We start from the raw sequence: 18003 nt of genomic DNA, 5'->3' as shown, positions 1-18003 counted from the left end.
GAAACCACACTTGTATTTCTCGGGCCTACACCAGACTATTTTCAACAGATATATTTGTGTCTGAAAAATCAGGGAGACACTATTTGTTATTTTTAAAGCAAAAAATGCAAAAAGCAGGATAATAGAGATTTTTTACCGTGGAACAGCAAAAGCACACTTCTGTCTCTCTGGCAACACCAGACTATTTTCAACAGATATATTTGTGTCTGAAAAATCAGGGAGACACTATTATTATTTTTATACAGCAAAAAATGCCAAAAACAGGATAATAGAGATGTTTTACCGTGGAACATCAAAACCACAGTAATAATTTCCTGGTGTATACCAGGCTTTTTAAAATAGAGATATTTGCGGCTGAACAGAGAGCGACACACTCAAACTGCTTTTTTTTTAGATACCAAAGGCCCAAAAGTGGATAATACAGAGGTTTGTACCGTGGAACTGCGAAACCACACTTGTATTTCTCGGGCCTACACCAGACTATTTTCAACAGATATATTTGTGTCTGAAAAATCAGGGAGACACTATTTGTTTTTTTTTACAGCAAAAAATGCAAAAAGCAGGATAATAGAGATTTTTTACCGTGGAACAGCAAAAGCACACTTCTGTCTCTCTGGCCTACACCAGACTATTTTCAACAGATATATTTGTGTCTGAAAAATCAGGGAGACACTATTATTATTTTTATACAGCAAAAAATGCCAAAAACAGGATAATAGAGATGTTTTACCGTGGAACATCAAAACCACAGTAATAATTTCCTGGTGTATACCAGGCTTTTTAAAATATATATATATTTGCGGCTGAACAGTGAGCGACACACTCAAACTGTTTTTTTTAGATACAAATGGCCCAAAAGTGGATAATACAGAGGTTTGTACCATGGAACTGCAAAACCACACTTGTATTTCTCGGGCCTACAGTCATGGCCAAAAGTTTTGAGAATGACACCAAAATTATATTTTCACATGATCTGCTGGCCTCTGGTTTTTATTAGTGTTTGTCTGATGTTTATATCACATACAGAAATATAATTGCAATCGTATTATGAGTAACAATAGGTTATATTGACAGTTAGAATGAGTTAATGCAGCAAGTCAATATTTGCAGTGTTGCCCCTTCTTCTTCAAGACCTCTGTAATTCTCCCTGGCATGCTCTCAATCAACTTTTGGACCAAATCCTGACTGATAGCAGTCCATTCTTGCATAATCAATGCTTGCATTTTGCCAGAATTTGTTGGTTTTTGTTTGTCCACCCGTCTCTTGATGATTGACCACAAGTTCTCAATGGGATTAAGATCTGTGGAGTTTTCCAGGCCATGGACCCAAAATCTCTATGGTTTGTTCCATGATCCATTTAGTTATCACCTTTGCTTTATGGCAAGGTGCTCCATCATGCTGGAAAAGGCATTGTTGGGTGCCAAACTGCTCTTGGACGGTTGGGAGAAGTTGCTCTTGGAGGACATTCTGGTACCATTCTTTATTAATGGCTGTGTTTTTAGGCAAGACTGTGAGTGAGCCGATTCCCTTGGCTGAGAAGCAACCCCACACATGAATGGTTTCAGGATGCTTTACAGTTGGCATGAGACAAGACTGGTGGTAGCGCTCACCTCTTCTTCTCCGAATAAGCTGTTTTCCAGATGTCCCAAACAATCGAAAAGGGGATTCATCAGAGAAAATGACTTTGTCCCAGTCCTCAGCAGTCCACTCCCTGTACCTTTTGCAGAATATCAGTCGGTCCCTGATGTTTATTCTGGAGAGAAGTGGCTTCTTTGCTGCCCTCCTTGAAACCAGCCCTTGCTCAAAGAGTCTCCGGCTCACAGTGCGTGCAGAAGCACTCACACCAGCCTGCTGCCATTGCTGAGCAAGCTCGGCACTGCTGGTAGTCCGATCCCACAGCTGAAACAGTTTTAAGATACGGTCCTGGCGCTTGCTGGTCTTTCTTGGGCGCCCTGGAGCCTTTTTGACAACAATGGAAGCTCTCTCCTTGAAGTTCTTGATGATGCGATAGATTGTTGACTGAGGTGCAATCTTTGTAGCTGCGATACTCTTCCCTGTTAGGCCATTTTTGTGCAGTGCAATGATGGCTGCACGTGTTTCTTTAGAGATAACCATGGTTAACTGAAGAGAAACAATGATACCAAGAACCAGCCTCCTTTTAAAGTGTCCAGTGATGTCATTCTTACTTAATCATGACTGATTGATCGCCAGCCCTGTCCTCATCAACACCCACACCTGTGTTAATGGATCAATCACTAAAACGATGTTAGCTGCTCCTTTTAAGGCAGGACTGCAATGATGTTGAAATGTGTTTTGGGGGGTTAAAGTTCATTTTCTGGGCAAATATTGACTTTGCAAGTACAGTAATTGCTGTTAAGCTGATCACTCTTTGACATTCAGGAGTATATGCAAATTGCCATTACAAAAAATGAAGCAGTAAACTTTGGAAAAATTACTATTTGTCTCATTCTCAATACTTTTGGCCATGACTGTACACCAGACTATTTTCAACAGATATATTTGTGTCTGAAAAATCAGGGAGACACTATTTTTTTTTTTTTTACAACAAAAAATGCAAAAAGCAGGATAATAGAGATTTTTTACCGTGGAACAGCAAAAGCACACTTCTGTCTCTCTGGCCTACACCAGACTATTTTCTACAGATATATTTGTGTCTGAAAAATCAGGGAGACACTTATTATTTTTATACAGCAAAAAATGCCAAAAACAGGATAATAGAGATGTTTTACCGTGGAACATCAAAACCACAGTAATAATTTACTGGTGTATACCAGGCTTTTTAAAATATATATATATTTGCGGCTGAACAGTGAGCGACACACTCAAACTGTTTTTTTTAGATACAAATGGCCCAAAAGTGGATAATACAGAGGTTTGTACTGTGGAACTGCAAAACCACACTTGTATTTCTCGGGCCTACACCAGACTATTTTCAACAGATATATTTGTGTCTGAAAAATCAGGGAGACACTATTTTTTTTTTTTTACAGCAAAAAATGCAAAAAGCAGGATAATAGAGATTTTTTACCGTGGAACAGCAAAAGCACACTTCTGTCTCTCTGGCCTACACCAGACTATTTTCAACAGATATATTTGTGTTTGAAAAATCAGGGAGACACTATTATTATTTTTATACAGCAAAAAATGCCAAAAACAGGATAAAAGAGATGTTTTACCGTGGAACATCAAAACCACAGTAATAATTTACTGGTGTATACCAGGCTTTTTAAAATATATATATATTTGCGGCTGAACAGTGAGCGACACACTCAAACTGTTTTTTTTAGATACAAATGGCCCAAAAGTGGATAATACAGAGGTTTGTACCGTGGAACTGCAAAACCACACTTGTATTTCTCGGGCCTACACCAGACTATTTTCAACAGATATATTTGTGTCTGAAAAATCAGGGAGACACTATTTTTTTTTTTTTACAGCAAAAAATGCAAAAAGCAGGATAATAGAGATTTTTGTACCGTGGAACAGCAAAAGCACACTTCTGTCTCTCTGGCCTACACCAGACTATTTTCAACAGATATATTTGTGTCTGAAAAATGAGGGAGACACTTATCATTTTTATACAGAAAAAAATGCCCAAAACAGGATAATAGAGATGTTTTACCGTGGAACATCAAAACCACAGTAATAATTTACTGGTGTATACCAGGCTTTTTAAAATATATATATATATTTGCGGCTGAACAGTGAGCGACACACTCAAACCGTTTTTTTTAGATACAAATGGCCCATAGAACTGCAAAACCAAACTTCTATTTCTCTGGCCTACACCAGACTATTTTCAACAGATATATTTGTGTCTGAAAAATCAGAGGCACACTTATTTTTGGGGGGGGGGCACCAAAAGGTTAATAAGATGGGTATTTGTACATTGTGAAGTAGGAAAAAAAAAGAGGATTTAGATAAAAAAAAGGATTTTTCCTGGCCCCCGGGACCTGGAGCTAAGTCCAGCAATTTCAGCAACAGGAGCAGCACACAGTACTGTAATGCAGCGTTTGCTGGTATAACCACTGCGTCTCCTATACAGCCTGCCTGACTGCCTGATATACCTGGGATGGATATTAGTCCTGAGAAGGACTGTTTGTTTGATCTGGCAGCCTTTACAGACCCTATACTAACTATTTTGCAGGATATATCTCTCCCTAAATCAGCAGCGCTGTCCCTACACTGTCTGATCCGGAGTGACTGTGTCCAACATGGCGGCGCCCGGTTTTAAATACTCGAGGTGACGCTGTGCGGCCAGCCTGTAATGCCCACAAACAACATGGCTGCGGCATTACAGTGACTGGCTGACAATCCCTGCATGTTCATTGGCTCTGTAAAGAGCGCCAAACATGCAGGGCGGAGACCCGAGCTCCCGCCCGAGTAACCCGGAAATGCTCGGTGCTCGCCGAACATCCCGAGTAGCGTGATGCTCGGGCGAGTACCGAGCAGTGTCGAGCATGTTTGCTCAACACTACTGAAAACGACTAAATATCAAGGACTCATCGGGTGAATCGCTCTGGAACTGAAATCATAACACTCACTGACATTTCCCCGCTGTGAAAGTCTGCTAAACGCTTGAAAAATGACTAAGTCCCCAAAAAATTTTTTTTCAACTTTTTTAAATTTTACCCCCGTGGGATATATATTCTACCCACACACATTTGGAACTCTCCTGTGGTACCCTCACACATATTATTCCCTCATTTAGTGGATATTTTCCCAAAAAAGTGAAATTTTCAAAAATTCAGAAAATTGGCTGAAAATGACTAAATATCAAGGACGCATCGGGCGAATCGCTCTGGAACTGAAATTGTAACACTCACTGACATTTTCCCTCTCTGAAAGTCTGATAAACGCCGGAAAAATGACTAAGTCCAAAAAAAAATATTTTAAAACTTTTTTCAATTCTACCACCGTGGGATATAAATTCTACCCACACACATTTGGAACTCTCCTGGGGTACCCTCACACATATTATTCCCTCATTTAGCGGATATTTTTACAAAAAAGTGAAATTTTCAAAAATTCTGAAAATTGGCTGAAAACGACTAAATTTCAGGAACTCATCGGGAGAGTCGCTCTGGAACTGAAATCGGAACACTCACTGACATTTTCCCTCTCTGAAAGTCTGATAAACGCCGGAAAAATTACGAAGTCCAAAAAAAAAATTTTTTTCAACTTTTTTCAATTTTACCCCCGTGGGATATTTTTTCTACCCACACACATTTGGAACTCTCCTGGGGTACCCACACACATATTATTCCCTCATTTAGCGGATATTTTCACAAAAAAGTGAAATTTTCAAAAATTAAGAAAATTGGCTGAAAACGACTAAATATCAAGAAGGCATTGGGCGAATCGCTCTGGAACTGAAATCGGAACACTCACTGATATTTTCCCTCTCGGAAAGTCTGATAAACGCCGGAAAAATGACTAAGTCCAACGAAAATTTTTTTTAAACTTTTTTCAATTTTACCCCCTTGGGATATATATTCTACCCACACACATATGGAACTCTCCTGGGGTACCCTCACACATATTATTCCCTCATTTAGCGGATATTTTCACAAAAAAGTGAAATTTTCAAAAATTCAGAAAATTGGCTGAAAATGACTAAATATCAAGAACTCATCGGGCGAATCGATTTGGAACTGAAATCGTGACGTCCACTGACATTTCCCCGCTGTGAAAGTCTGCTAAACGCTTGAAAAATGAAAAAGTCCAAAAAAAATTTTTTTTCAACTTTTTTAAATTTTACCCCCGTGGGATATATATTCTACCCACACACATTTGGAACTCTCCTGGGGTACCCTCACACATATTATTCCCTCATTTAGTGGATATTTTCACAAAAAAAGTGAAATTTTCAAAAATTCAGAAAATTGGCTGAAAATGACTTAATATCAAGGACTAATCAGGCGAATCGCTTTGGAACTGAAATCGGAATGCTCTCTGACATTTTCCCTCTCTGAAAGTCTGATAAATGGCGGAAAAATGACTAAGTCCAAAAAAAAAAATTTTTCAACTTTTTTCAATTTTACCCCCGTGGGATATATATTCTACCCACACACATTTGGAACTCTCCTGGGGTACCCTCACACATATTATTCCCTCATTTAGTGGATATTTTCACAAAAAAGTGAAATTTCCAAAAATTCAGAAAATTGGCTGAAAACGACTAAATATCAAGGACTCATCCGGCTAATCACTCTGGAAATGAAATCGGAGCATTCACTGACATTTTCCCTCTCTGAAAGTCTGATAAACGCCGGAAAAATGACTAAGTCCAAAAAAAAATTTTTTAAACTTTTTTAAATTCTACCACCGTGGGATATATATTCTACCCACACACATTTAGAACTCTCCTGGGGTACCCTCACACATATTATTCCCTCATTTAGTGGATATTTTTACAAAAAAGTGAAATTTTCAAAAATTCAGAAAATTGGCTGAAAACGACTAAATATCAAGGACTCATCGGACGAATCGCTCTGGAACTGAAATCGGAACACTCACTGACATTTTCCCTCTCTGAAAGTCTGATAAACGCCAGAAAAATGACTAAGTCCAACAAAAATGATTTTTAAACTTTTTTCATTTTTACCCCCGTGGGATATACTGTGCCTACAAGTAGTATTTAAACCCCTGCAGATTTAGCTGGTTTGATAAGATGCAAATAAGTTAGAGCCTTCAAACTGCAAACGAGAGTAGGTTTTATGAACAGAAGCATAAATCTTACAAACCAAAAAGTTATGTTGCTCAGTTGAATTTTATTAAATTTTAAACATAAAAGTGTGGGTCAATAATTATACAACCCCTATGTTTAATACTTTGTGGAATAACCCTTGTTTGCAATTACAGCTAATAATCGTCTTTTATAAGACCTGATCAGGCCGGCACAGGTCTGTGGAGTTATCTTGGCCCACTCCTCCATGCAGATCTTCTCCAAGTTATCTAGGTTCTTTGGGTGTCTCATGTGGACTTTATTCTTGAGCTCCTTCCACAAGTTTTCAATTGGGTTAAGGTCAGGAGACTGACTAGGCCACTCCAACACCTTGACTTTTTCCCTCTTGAACCAGGCCTTGGTTTTCTTGGCTGTGTGCTTTGGGTCGTTGTCTTGTTGGAAGATGAAATTACGACCCATCTTAAGATCCTTGATGGAGGAGCGGAGGTTCTTGGCCAAAATCTCCAGGTAGGCCGTGCTATCCATCTTCCCATGGATGCGGACCAGATGGCCAGGCCCCTTGGCAGAGAAACGGCCCCACAGCATGATGCTGCCACCACCATGCTTGACTGTAGGGATGGTATTCTTGGGGTCATATGCAGTGCCATCCAGTCTCCAAACGTCACGTGTGTGGTTGGCACCAAAGATCTCGATCTTGGTCTCATCAGACCATAGAACCTTGAACCAGTCTGTCTCAGAGTCCTCCAAGTGGTCATGAGCAAACTGTAGACGAGCCTTGACATGACGCTTTGAAAGTAAAGGTACCTTACGGGCTCGTCTGGAACGGAGACCATTGCGGTGGAGTACGTTACTTATGGTATTGACTGAAACCAATGTCCCCACTGCCATGAGATCTTCCCGGAGCTCCTAACTTGTTGTCCTTGGGTTAGCCTTGACTCTTCGGACAAGCCTGGCCTCGGCACGGGAGGACACTTTCAAAGGCTGTCCTGGCCGTGGAAGGCTAACAGTAGTTCCATAAGCCTTCCACTTACGGATGATGCTCCCAACAGTGGAGACAGGTAGGCCCAACTCCTTGGAAAGGGTTTTATACCCCTTGCCAGCCTTGTGACCCTCCACAATCTTGTCTCTGATGGCCTTGGAATGCTCCTTTGTCTTTCCCATGTTGACCATGTCTGAGTGCTGTTCACAAGTTTGGGGAGGGTCTAAAATAGTCAGAAAAGGCTGGCAAAAGAGATCTTTAATCCACACATGTGAAGCTCATTATTCTTGGTGCCTGAACTACTTCTTAATACTTTTGGGGGACCAAACAGAATTCTTGTGGTTTGAGGGGTTGAATAATAAATGACACTCTGAATTAACTTTTAACATTTAAAAAAAACAAAAAAAAACAAAACAAAAACAAAATTTGCTGCAGTGTATTTCCCACTTCCAGGCTGATCTACAGTACAAATGTCACAATGCCAAGTTAATTCCGCATGTGTCAACCAACTAAATCTGCAGGGGGTTGAATACTACTTGTAGGCACTGTATATTCTACCCACACACATTTGGAACTCTCCTGGGGTACCCTCACACATATTATTCCCTCATTTAGTGGATATTTTCACAAAAAAGTGAAATTTCCCAAAATTCAGAAAATTGGCTGAAAACGACTAAATATCAAGAACTCATCAGGCGAATCGCTCTGGAACTGAATTCGGAACACTCACTGACATTTTCCCTCTCTGAAAGTCTGATAAACGCCTGAAAAATGATTAAGTCCAAAAAAAAATGTTTTTAAACTTCTTTCAATTCTACCACCGTGGGATATTTATTCTACCCACACACATTTGGAACTCTCCTGGGGTACCCTCACACATATTATTCCCTCATTTAGTGGATATTTTCACAAAAAAGTGAAATTTCCAAAAATTCAGAAAATTGGCTGAAAATGACTAAATATCAAGATCTCATCTGGCGAATCGCGCTGGAAGTGAAATCGGAACGCGCACTGACATTTCCCCTCTCTGAAAGTCTGATAAACTCCGGAAAAATGACTAAGTCCAAAAAAAATGATTTTTAAACTTCTTTCAATTCTACCACCGTGGGATATATATTCTACCCACACACATTTGGAACTCTCCTTGGGTACCCTCACACATATTATTCCCTCATTTAGCGTATATTTTCACAAAAAAAGTGAAATTTTCAAAAATTCAGAAAATTTGCTGAAAACGACTAAATTTCAAGAACTCATCGGGAGAGTCACTCTGGAACTGAAATCGGAACACTCACTGACATTTTCCCTCTCTGAAAGTCTGATAAACGCCGGAAAAATGACTAAGTCCAGCAAAAAAATTATTTATAACTTTTTTCAATTTTACCCCCGTGGGATATATATTCTACGCACACACATTTGGAACTCTCCTGGGGTACCCTCACACATATTATTCCCTCATTTAGTGGATATTTTCACAAAAAAAGTGAAATTTTCAAAAATTCAGAAAATTGGCTGAAAATGACTTAATATCAAGGACTCATCAGGCGAATCGCTTTGGAACTGAAATCGGAATGATCTCTGACATTTTCCCTCTCTGAAAGTCTGATAAATGGCGGAAAAATGACTAAGTCCAAAAAAAAAAATTTTTCAACTTTTTTCAATTTTACCCCCGTGGGATATATATTCTACCCACACACATTTGGAACTCTCCTGGGGTACCCTCACACATATTATTCCCTCATTTAGTGGATATTTTCACAAAAAAGTGAAATTTTAAAAAATTCAGAAAATGTTTTTTAAACTTTTTTCAGTTTTACCCCCGTGGGATATATATTCTACCCACACACATTTGGAACTCTCCTGGGGTACCCTCACACATATTATTCCCTCATTTAGCAGATATTTTTACAAAAAAGTGAAATTTTCAAAAATTCTGAAAATTGGCTGAAAATGACTAAATTTCAAGAACTCATTGGGCGAGTCGCTCTGGAACTGAAATCGGAACACTCACTGACATTTTCCCTCTCTGAAAGTCTGATAAACGCTGGAAAAATGACTAAATCCAAAAAAAACATTTTTTCAACTTTTTTCAATTTTACCCCCGTGGGATATTTATTCTACCCACACACATTTGGAACTCTCCTGGGGTACCCTCACACATATTATTCCCTCATTTTGCGGATATTTTTACAAAAAAGTGAAATTTTCAAAAATTCAGAAAATTGGCTGAAAACGACTAAATATCAAGAAGTCATCGGGCGAATCGCTCTGGAACTGAAATCGGAGCACTCACTGACTTTTTCCCTCTCTGAAAGTCTGATAAACGCCGGAAAAATGACTAAGTCCAAAGAAAAATTTTTTAAACTTTTTCAATTTAACCCCCTTGAGATATATATTCTACCCACACACATATGGAACTCTCCTGGGGTACCCTCACACATATTATTCCCTCATTTAGCGGATATTTTCACAAAAAAGTGAAATTTTCAAAAATTCAGAAAATTGGCTGAAAACGACTAAATTTCAAGAACTCATCGGGCGAATCGCTCTGGAACTGAATTCGGAACGCTCACTGACATTTTCCCTCTCTGAAAGTCTGATAAACGCCGGAAAAATGACTAAGTCCAAAAAAAAATATTTTAAGACGTTTTTCAATTCTACCACCGTGGGATATATATTCTACCCACACACATTTGGAACTCTCCTGGGATACCCACACACATATTATTCCCTCATTTAGCGGATATTTTTTCAAAAAAGTGAAATTTTCAAAAATTCAGAAAATTGGCTGAAAATGACTTAATATCAAGGACTCATCAGTCGAATCGCTTTGGAACTGAAATCGGAATGCTCTCTGACATTTTCTCTCTCTGAAAGTCTGATAAATGGCGGAAAAATGACTAAGTCCAAAAAAAAAAATTTTTCAACTTTTTTCAATTTTACCCCCGTGGGATATATATTCTACCCACACACATTTGGAACTCTCCTGGGGTACCCTCACACATATTATTCCCTCATTTAGTGGATATTTTCACAAAAAAGTGAAATTTCCAAAAATTCAGAAAATTGGCTGAAAACGACTAAATATCAAGGACTCATCCGGCTAATCACTCTGGAAATGAAATCGGAGCATTCACTGACATTTTCCCTCTCTGAAAGTCTGATAAACGCCGGAAAAATGACTAAGTCCAAAAAAAAAATTTTTTAAACTTTTTTAAATTCTACCACCGTGGGATATATATTCTACCCACACACATTTGGAACTCTCCTGGGGTACCCTCACACATATTATTCCCTCATTTAGTGGATATTTTTACAAAAAAGTGAAATTTTCAAAAATTCAGAAAATTGGCTGAAAACGACTAAATATCAAGGACTCATCGGACGAATCGCTCTGGAACTGAAATCGGAACACTCACTGACATTTTCCCTCTCTGAAAGTCTGATAAACGCCAGAAAAATGACTAAGTCCAACAAAAATGATTTTTAAACTTTTTTCATTTTTACCCCCGTGGGATATACTGTGCCTACAAGTAGTATTTAACCCCCTGCAGATTTAGCTGGTTTGATAAGATGCAAATAAGTTAGAGCCTTCAAACTGCAAACGAGAGTAGGTTTTATGAACAGAAGCATAAATCTTACAAACCAAAAAGTTATGTTGCTCAGTTGAATTTTATTAAAATTTAAACATAAAAGTGTGGGTCAATAATTATACAACCCCTATGTTTAATATTTTGTGGAATAACCCTTGTTTGCAATTACAGCTAATAATCGTCTTTTATAAGACCTGATCAGGCCGGCACAGGTCTGTGGAGTTATCTTGGCCCACTCCTCCATGCAGATCTTCTCCAAGTTATCTAGGTTCTTTGGGTGTCTCATGTGGACTTTATTCTTGAGCTCCTTCCACAAGTTTTCAATTGGGTTAAGGTCAGGAGACTGACTAGGCCACTCCAACACCTTGACTTTTTCCCTCTTGAACCAGGCCTTGGTTTTCTTGGCTGTGTGCTTTGGGTCGTTGTCTTGTTGGAAGATGAAATTACGACCCATCTTAAGATCCTTGATGGAGGAGCGGAGGTTCTTGGCCAAAATCTCCAGGTAGGCCGTGCTATCCATCTTCCCATGGATGCGGACCAGATGGCCAGGCCCCTTGGCAGAGAAACGGCCCCACAGCATGATGCTGCCACCACCATGCTTGACTGTAGGGATGGTATTCTTGGGGTCATATGCAGTGCCATCCAGTCTCCAAACGTCACGTGTGTGGTTGGCACCAAAGATCTCGATCTTGGTCTCATCAGACCATAGAACCTTGAACCAGTCTGTCTCAGAGTCCTCCAAGTGATCATGAGCAAACTGTAGACGAGCCTTGACATGACGCTTTGAAAGTAAAGGTACCTTACGGGCTCGTCTGGAACGGAGACCATTGCGGTGGAGTACGTTACTTATGGTATTGACTGAAACCAATGTCCCCACTGCCATGAGATCTTCCCGGAGCTCCTAACTTGTTGTCCTTGGGTTAGCCTTGACTCTTCGGACAAGCCTGGCCTCGGCACGGGAGGACACTTTCAAAGGCTGTCCTGGCCGTGGAAGGCTAACAGTAGTTCCATAAGCCTTCCACTTACGGATGATGCTCCCAACAGTGGAGACAGGTAGGCCCAACTCCTTGGAAAGGGTTTTATACCCCTTGCCAGCCTTGTGACCCTCCACAATCTTGTCTCTGATGGCCTTGGAATGCTCCTTTGTCTTTCCCATGTTGACCATGTCTGAGTGCTGTTCACAAGTTTGGGGAGGGTCTAAAATAGTCAGAAAAGGCTGGCAAAAGAGATCTTTAATCCACACATGTGAAGCTCATTATTCTTGGTGCCTGAACTACTTCTTAATACTTTTGGGGGACCAAACAGAATTCTTGTGGTTTGAGGGGTTGAATAATAAATGACACTCTGAATTAACTTTTAACATTTAAAAAAAACAAAAAAAAACAAAACAAAAACAAAATTTGCTGCAGTGTATTTCCCACTTCCAGGCTGATCTACAGTACAAATGTCACAATGCCAAGTTAATTCCGCATGTGTCAACCAACTAAATCTGCAGGGGGTTGAATACTACTTGTAGGCACTGTATATTCTACCCACACACATTTGGAACTCTCCTGGGGTACCCTCACACATATTATTCCCTCATTTAGTGGATATTTTCACAAAAAAGTGAAATTTCCAAAAATTCAGAAAATTGGCTGAAAACGACTAAATATCAAGAACTCATCAGGCGAATCGCTCTGGAACTGAATTCGGAACACTCACTGACATTTTCCCTCTCTGAAAGTCTGATAAACGCCTGAAAAATGATTAAGTCCAAAAAAAAATGTTTTTAAACTTCTTTCAATTCTACCACCGTGGGATATTTATTCTACCCACACACATTTGGAACTCTCCTGGGGTACCCTCACACATATTATTCCCTCATTTAGTGGATATTTTCACAAAAAAGTGAAATTTCCAAAAATTCAGAAAATTGGCTGAAAATGACTAAATATCAAGATCTCATCTGGCGAATCGCTCTGGAACTGAAATCGGAACGCGCACTGACATTTCCCCTCTCTGAAAGTCTGATAAACTCCGGAAAAATGACTAAGTCCAAAAAAAATGATTTTTAAACTTTTTTCAATTTTACCCCCAAGGGATATATATTCTACCCACACACATTTGGAACTCTCCTGGGGTACCCTCACACATATTATTCCCTCATTTAGCGGATATTTTCACAAAAAAGTGACATTTTCAAAAATTCTGAAAATTGGCTGAAAACGACTAAATATCAAGAACTCATTGGGCGAGTCGCTCTGGAACTGAAATCTGAACACTCAATGCCATTTTCCCTCTCTGAAAGTCTGATAAACGCCTGAAAAATTATTAAGTCCAAAAAAAAATGTTTTTAAACTTCTTTCAATTCTACCACCGTGGGATATATATTCTACCCACACACATTTGGAACTCTCCTGGGGTACCCTCACACATATTATTCCCTCATTTAGCGGATATTTTCACAAAAAAGTGAAATTTTCAAAAATTCAGAAAATTGGCTGAAAACTACTAAATTTCAAGAACTCATCGGGAGAGTCACTCTGGAACTGAAATCGGAACACTCACTGACATTTTCCCTTTCTGAAAGTCTGATAAACGCCGGAAAAATGACTAAGTCCAACAAAAAAATTATTTATAACTTTTTTCAATTTTACCCCCGTGGGATATATATTCTACGCACACACATTTGGAACTCTCCTGGGGTACCCTCACACATATTATTCCCTCATTTAGTAGATATTTTCACAAAAAAAGTGAAATTTTCAAAAATTCAGAAAATTGTCTGAAAATTACTTAATATCAAGGACTCATCAGGCGAATCGCTTTGGAACTGAAATCGGAATGCTCTCTGACATTTTCCCTCTCTGAAAGTCTGATAAATGGCGGAAAAATGACTAAGTCCAAAAAAAAAAATTTTTCAACTTTTTTCAATTTTACCCCCGTGGGATATATATTCTACCCACACACATTGGGAACTCTCCTGGGGTACCCTCACACATATTATTCCCTCATTTAGTGGATATTTTCACAAAAAAGTGAAATTTTAAAAAATTCAGAAAATGTTTTGTAAACTTTTTTCAGTTTTACCCCCGTGGGATATATATTCTACCCACACACATTTGGAACTCTCCTGGGGTACCCTCACACATATTATTCCCTCATTTAGCAGATATTTTTACAAAAAAGTGAAATTTTCAAAAATTCTGAAAATTGGCTGAAAACGACTAAATTTCAGGAACTCATTGGGCGAGTCGCTCTGGAACTGAAATCGGAACACTCACTGACATTTTCCCTCTCTGAAAGTCTGATAAACGCTGGAAAAATGACTAAATCCAAAAAAAACATTTTTTCAACTTTTTTCAATTTTACCCCCGTGGGATATATATTCTACCCACACACATTTGGAACTCTCCTGGGGTACCCTCACACATATTATTCCCTCATTTAGCGGATATTTTCACAAAAAAGTGAAAATTTCAAAAATTCAGAAAATTGGCTGAAAATGACTAAATATCAAGTACTCATCGGGCGAATCGCTCTGGAACTGAAATCGGAATACTCACTGACATTTTCCCTCTCTGAAAGTCTGATAAACGCCGGAAAAATGACTAAGTCCAAAAAAAAATATTTTAAGACGTTTTTCAATTCTACCACCGTGGGATATATATTCTACCCACATACATTTGGAACTCTCCTGGGGTACCCACACACATATTATTCCCTCATTTAGCGGATATTTTTTCAAAAAAGTGAAATTTTCAAAAATTCTGAAAATTGGCTGAAAACGACTAAATATCAAGAACTCATCGGGCAAATCGCTCTGGAACTGAATTCGGAACACTCACTGACATTTTCCCTCTCTGAAAGTCTGATAAACGCCGGAAAAATGACTAAGTCCAACAAAAAAATTATTTATAACTTTTTTCAATTTTACCCCCGTGGGATATATATTCTACGCACACACATTTGGAACTCTCCTGGGGTACCCTCACACATATTATTCCCTCATTTAGTAGATATTTTCACAAAAAAAGTGAAATTTTCAAAAATTCAGAAAATTGTCTGAAAATGACTTAATATCAAGGACTCATCAGGCGAATCGCTTTGGAACTGAAATCGGAATGCTCTCTGACATTTTCCCTCTCTGAAAGTCTGATAAATGGCGGAAAAATGACTAAGTCCAAAAAAAAAAATTTTTCAACTTTTTTCAATTTTACCCCCGTGGGATATATATTCTACCCACACACATTTGGAACTCTCCTGGGGTACCCTCACACATATTATTCCCTCATTTAGTGGATATTTTCACAAAAAAGTGAAATTTTAAAAAATTCAGAAAATGTTTTTTAAACTTTTTTCAGTTTTACCCCCGTGGGATATATATTCTACCCACACACATTTGGAACTCTCCTGGGGTACCCTCACACATATTATTCCCTCATTTAGCAGATATTTTTACAAAAAAGTGAAATTTTCAAAAATTCTGAAAATTGGCTGAAAACGACTAAATTTCAGGAACTCATTGGGCGAGTCGCTCTGGAACTGAAATCGGAACACTCACTGACATTTTCCCTCTCTGAAAGTCTGATAAACGCCGGAAAAATGACTAAGTCCAAAAAAAAATATTTTAAGACGTTTTTCAATTCTACCACCGTGGGATATATATTCTACCCACATACATTTGGAACTCTCCTGGGGTACCCACACACATATTATTCCCTCATTTAGCGGATATTTTTTCAAAAAAGTGAAATTTTCAAAAATTCTGAAAATTGGCTGAAAACGACTAAATATCAAGAACTCATCGGGCAAATCGCTCTGGAACTGAATTCGGAAAACTCACTGACATTTTCCCTCTCTGAAAGTCTGATAAACGCAGGACTAATGACTAAGTCCAAAAAAAAATTATTTACAACTTTTTTCAATTTTACCCCCGTGGGATATATATTCCACCCACACACATTTGGAACTCTCCTGGGGTACCCTCACACTTATTATTCCCTCATTTAGTGGATATTTTCACAAAAAAGTGAAATTTTCAAAAATTCAGAAAATTGGCTGAAAACGACTAAATATGAAGGACTCATCGGGCGAATCACTCTGGAACTGAAATCAGAATGCTCACTGACATTTCCCCTCTCTGAATGTCTGATAAACGCCTGAAAAATGACTAAGTCCAAAAAAAATGTTTTTAAACTTTTTTCAATTTTACCCCCGTGGGATATATATTCTACACAAACACATTTGGAACTCTCCTGGGGTACCCTCACACATATTATTCCCTCATTTAGTGGATATTTTCACAAAAAAGTGAAATTTTCAAAAATTCAGAAAATATTTTTTAAACTTTTTTCAGTTTTACCCCCTTCGGATATATATTCTACCCACACACATTTGGAACTCTCCTGGTGTACCATCACACATATTATTCCCTCATTTAGTGGATATTTTTACAAAAAAGTGAAATTTTCAAAAATTCAATAAATTGGCTGAAAACGACTAAATGTCAAGATCTCATTGGGCGAATGGCTCTGGAACTGAAATCCTAACGCTCACTGACATTTTCCCTCTCTAAAAGTCTGATAAACGCCGGAAAAATGACTAAGTCCAAAAAAAATAATTTTTTCAACTTTTTTCAATTTTACCCCCGTGGGATATTTATTCTACCCACACACATTTGGAACTCTCCTGGGGTACCCTCACACATATTATTCCCTCATTTAGTGGATATTTTCACAAAAAAGTGAAATTTCCAAAAATTCAGAAAATTGGCTGAAAACGACTAAATATCAAGGACTCATCTGGCGAATCGCTCTGGAACTGAAATCGGAACGTGCACTGACATTTCCCCTCTCTGAAAGTCTGGTCTGATAAACTTCGGACTAATGACTAAGTCCAAAAAAAATGATTTTTAAACTTTTTTCAATTTTACCTCCTTGGGATATATATTCTACCCACACACATTTGGAACTCTCCTGGGGTACCCTTACACATATTATTGCCTCATTTAGTGGATATTTTTACAAAAAAGTGAAATTTTCAAAAATTCTGAAAATTGGCTGAAAACGACTAAATGTCAAGAACTCATTGGGCGAATCACTCTGAAACTGAAATCCTAACGCTCACTGATATTTTCCATCTCTGAAAGTCTGATAAACGCCGGAAAAATGACTAAGTCCAAAAAAAAAATTTTTTAAACTTTTTTCAATTTTACCCCCGTGGGATATATATTCTACCCACACACATTTGAAACTCTCCTGGGGTACCCTCACACATATTATTCCCTCATTTAGCGGATATTTTCACAAAAAAGTGAAATTTTCAAAAATTCTGAAAATTGGCTGAAAACGACTAAATATCAAGAACTCATCGGGCGAATCGATTTGGAACTGAAATCGGAACGCTCACTGACATTTCCCTGCTCTGAAAGTCTGCTAAACGCCTGAAAAATGACCAAGTCCAAAAAAAAATGTTTTTAAACTTTTTTCAATTTTACCCCCTTGGGATATATATTCTACCCAAACACAGTTGGAACTCTCCTGGGGTACCCTCACACATATTATTCCCTCATTTAGTGGATATTTTCACAAAAAAGTGAAATTTTCAAAAATTCAGAAAATGTTTTTTAAATTTTTTTCAGTTTTACCCCCGTGGGATATATATTCTACCCACACACATTTGGAACTCTCCTGGGGTACCATCACACATATTATTCCCTCATTTAGTGGATATTTTTA

Source organism: Phyllobates terribilis, unplaced genomic scaffold, assembly GCF_046119375.1.
Source record: "Phyllobates terribilis strain yellow unplaced genomic scaffold, ASM4611937v1 Scaffold_3__8_contigs__length_932513732, whole genome shotgun sequence".
Lineage (NCBI taxonomy): Eukaryota > Metazoa > Chordata > Amphibia > Anura > Dendrobatidae > Phyllobates > Phyllobates terribilis.
Note: the sequence above shows the minus strand (reverse complement) of the source record.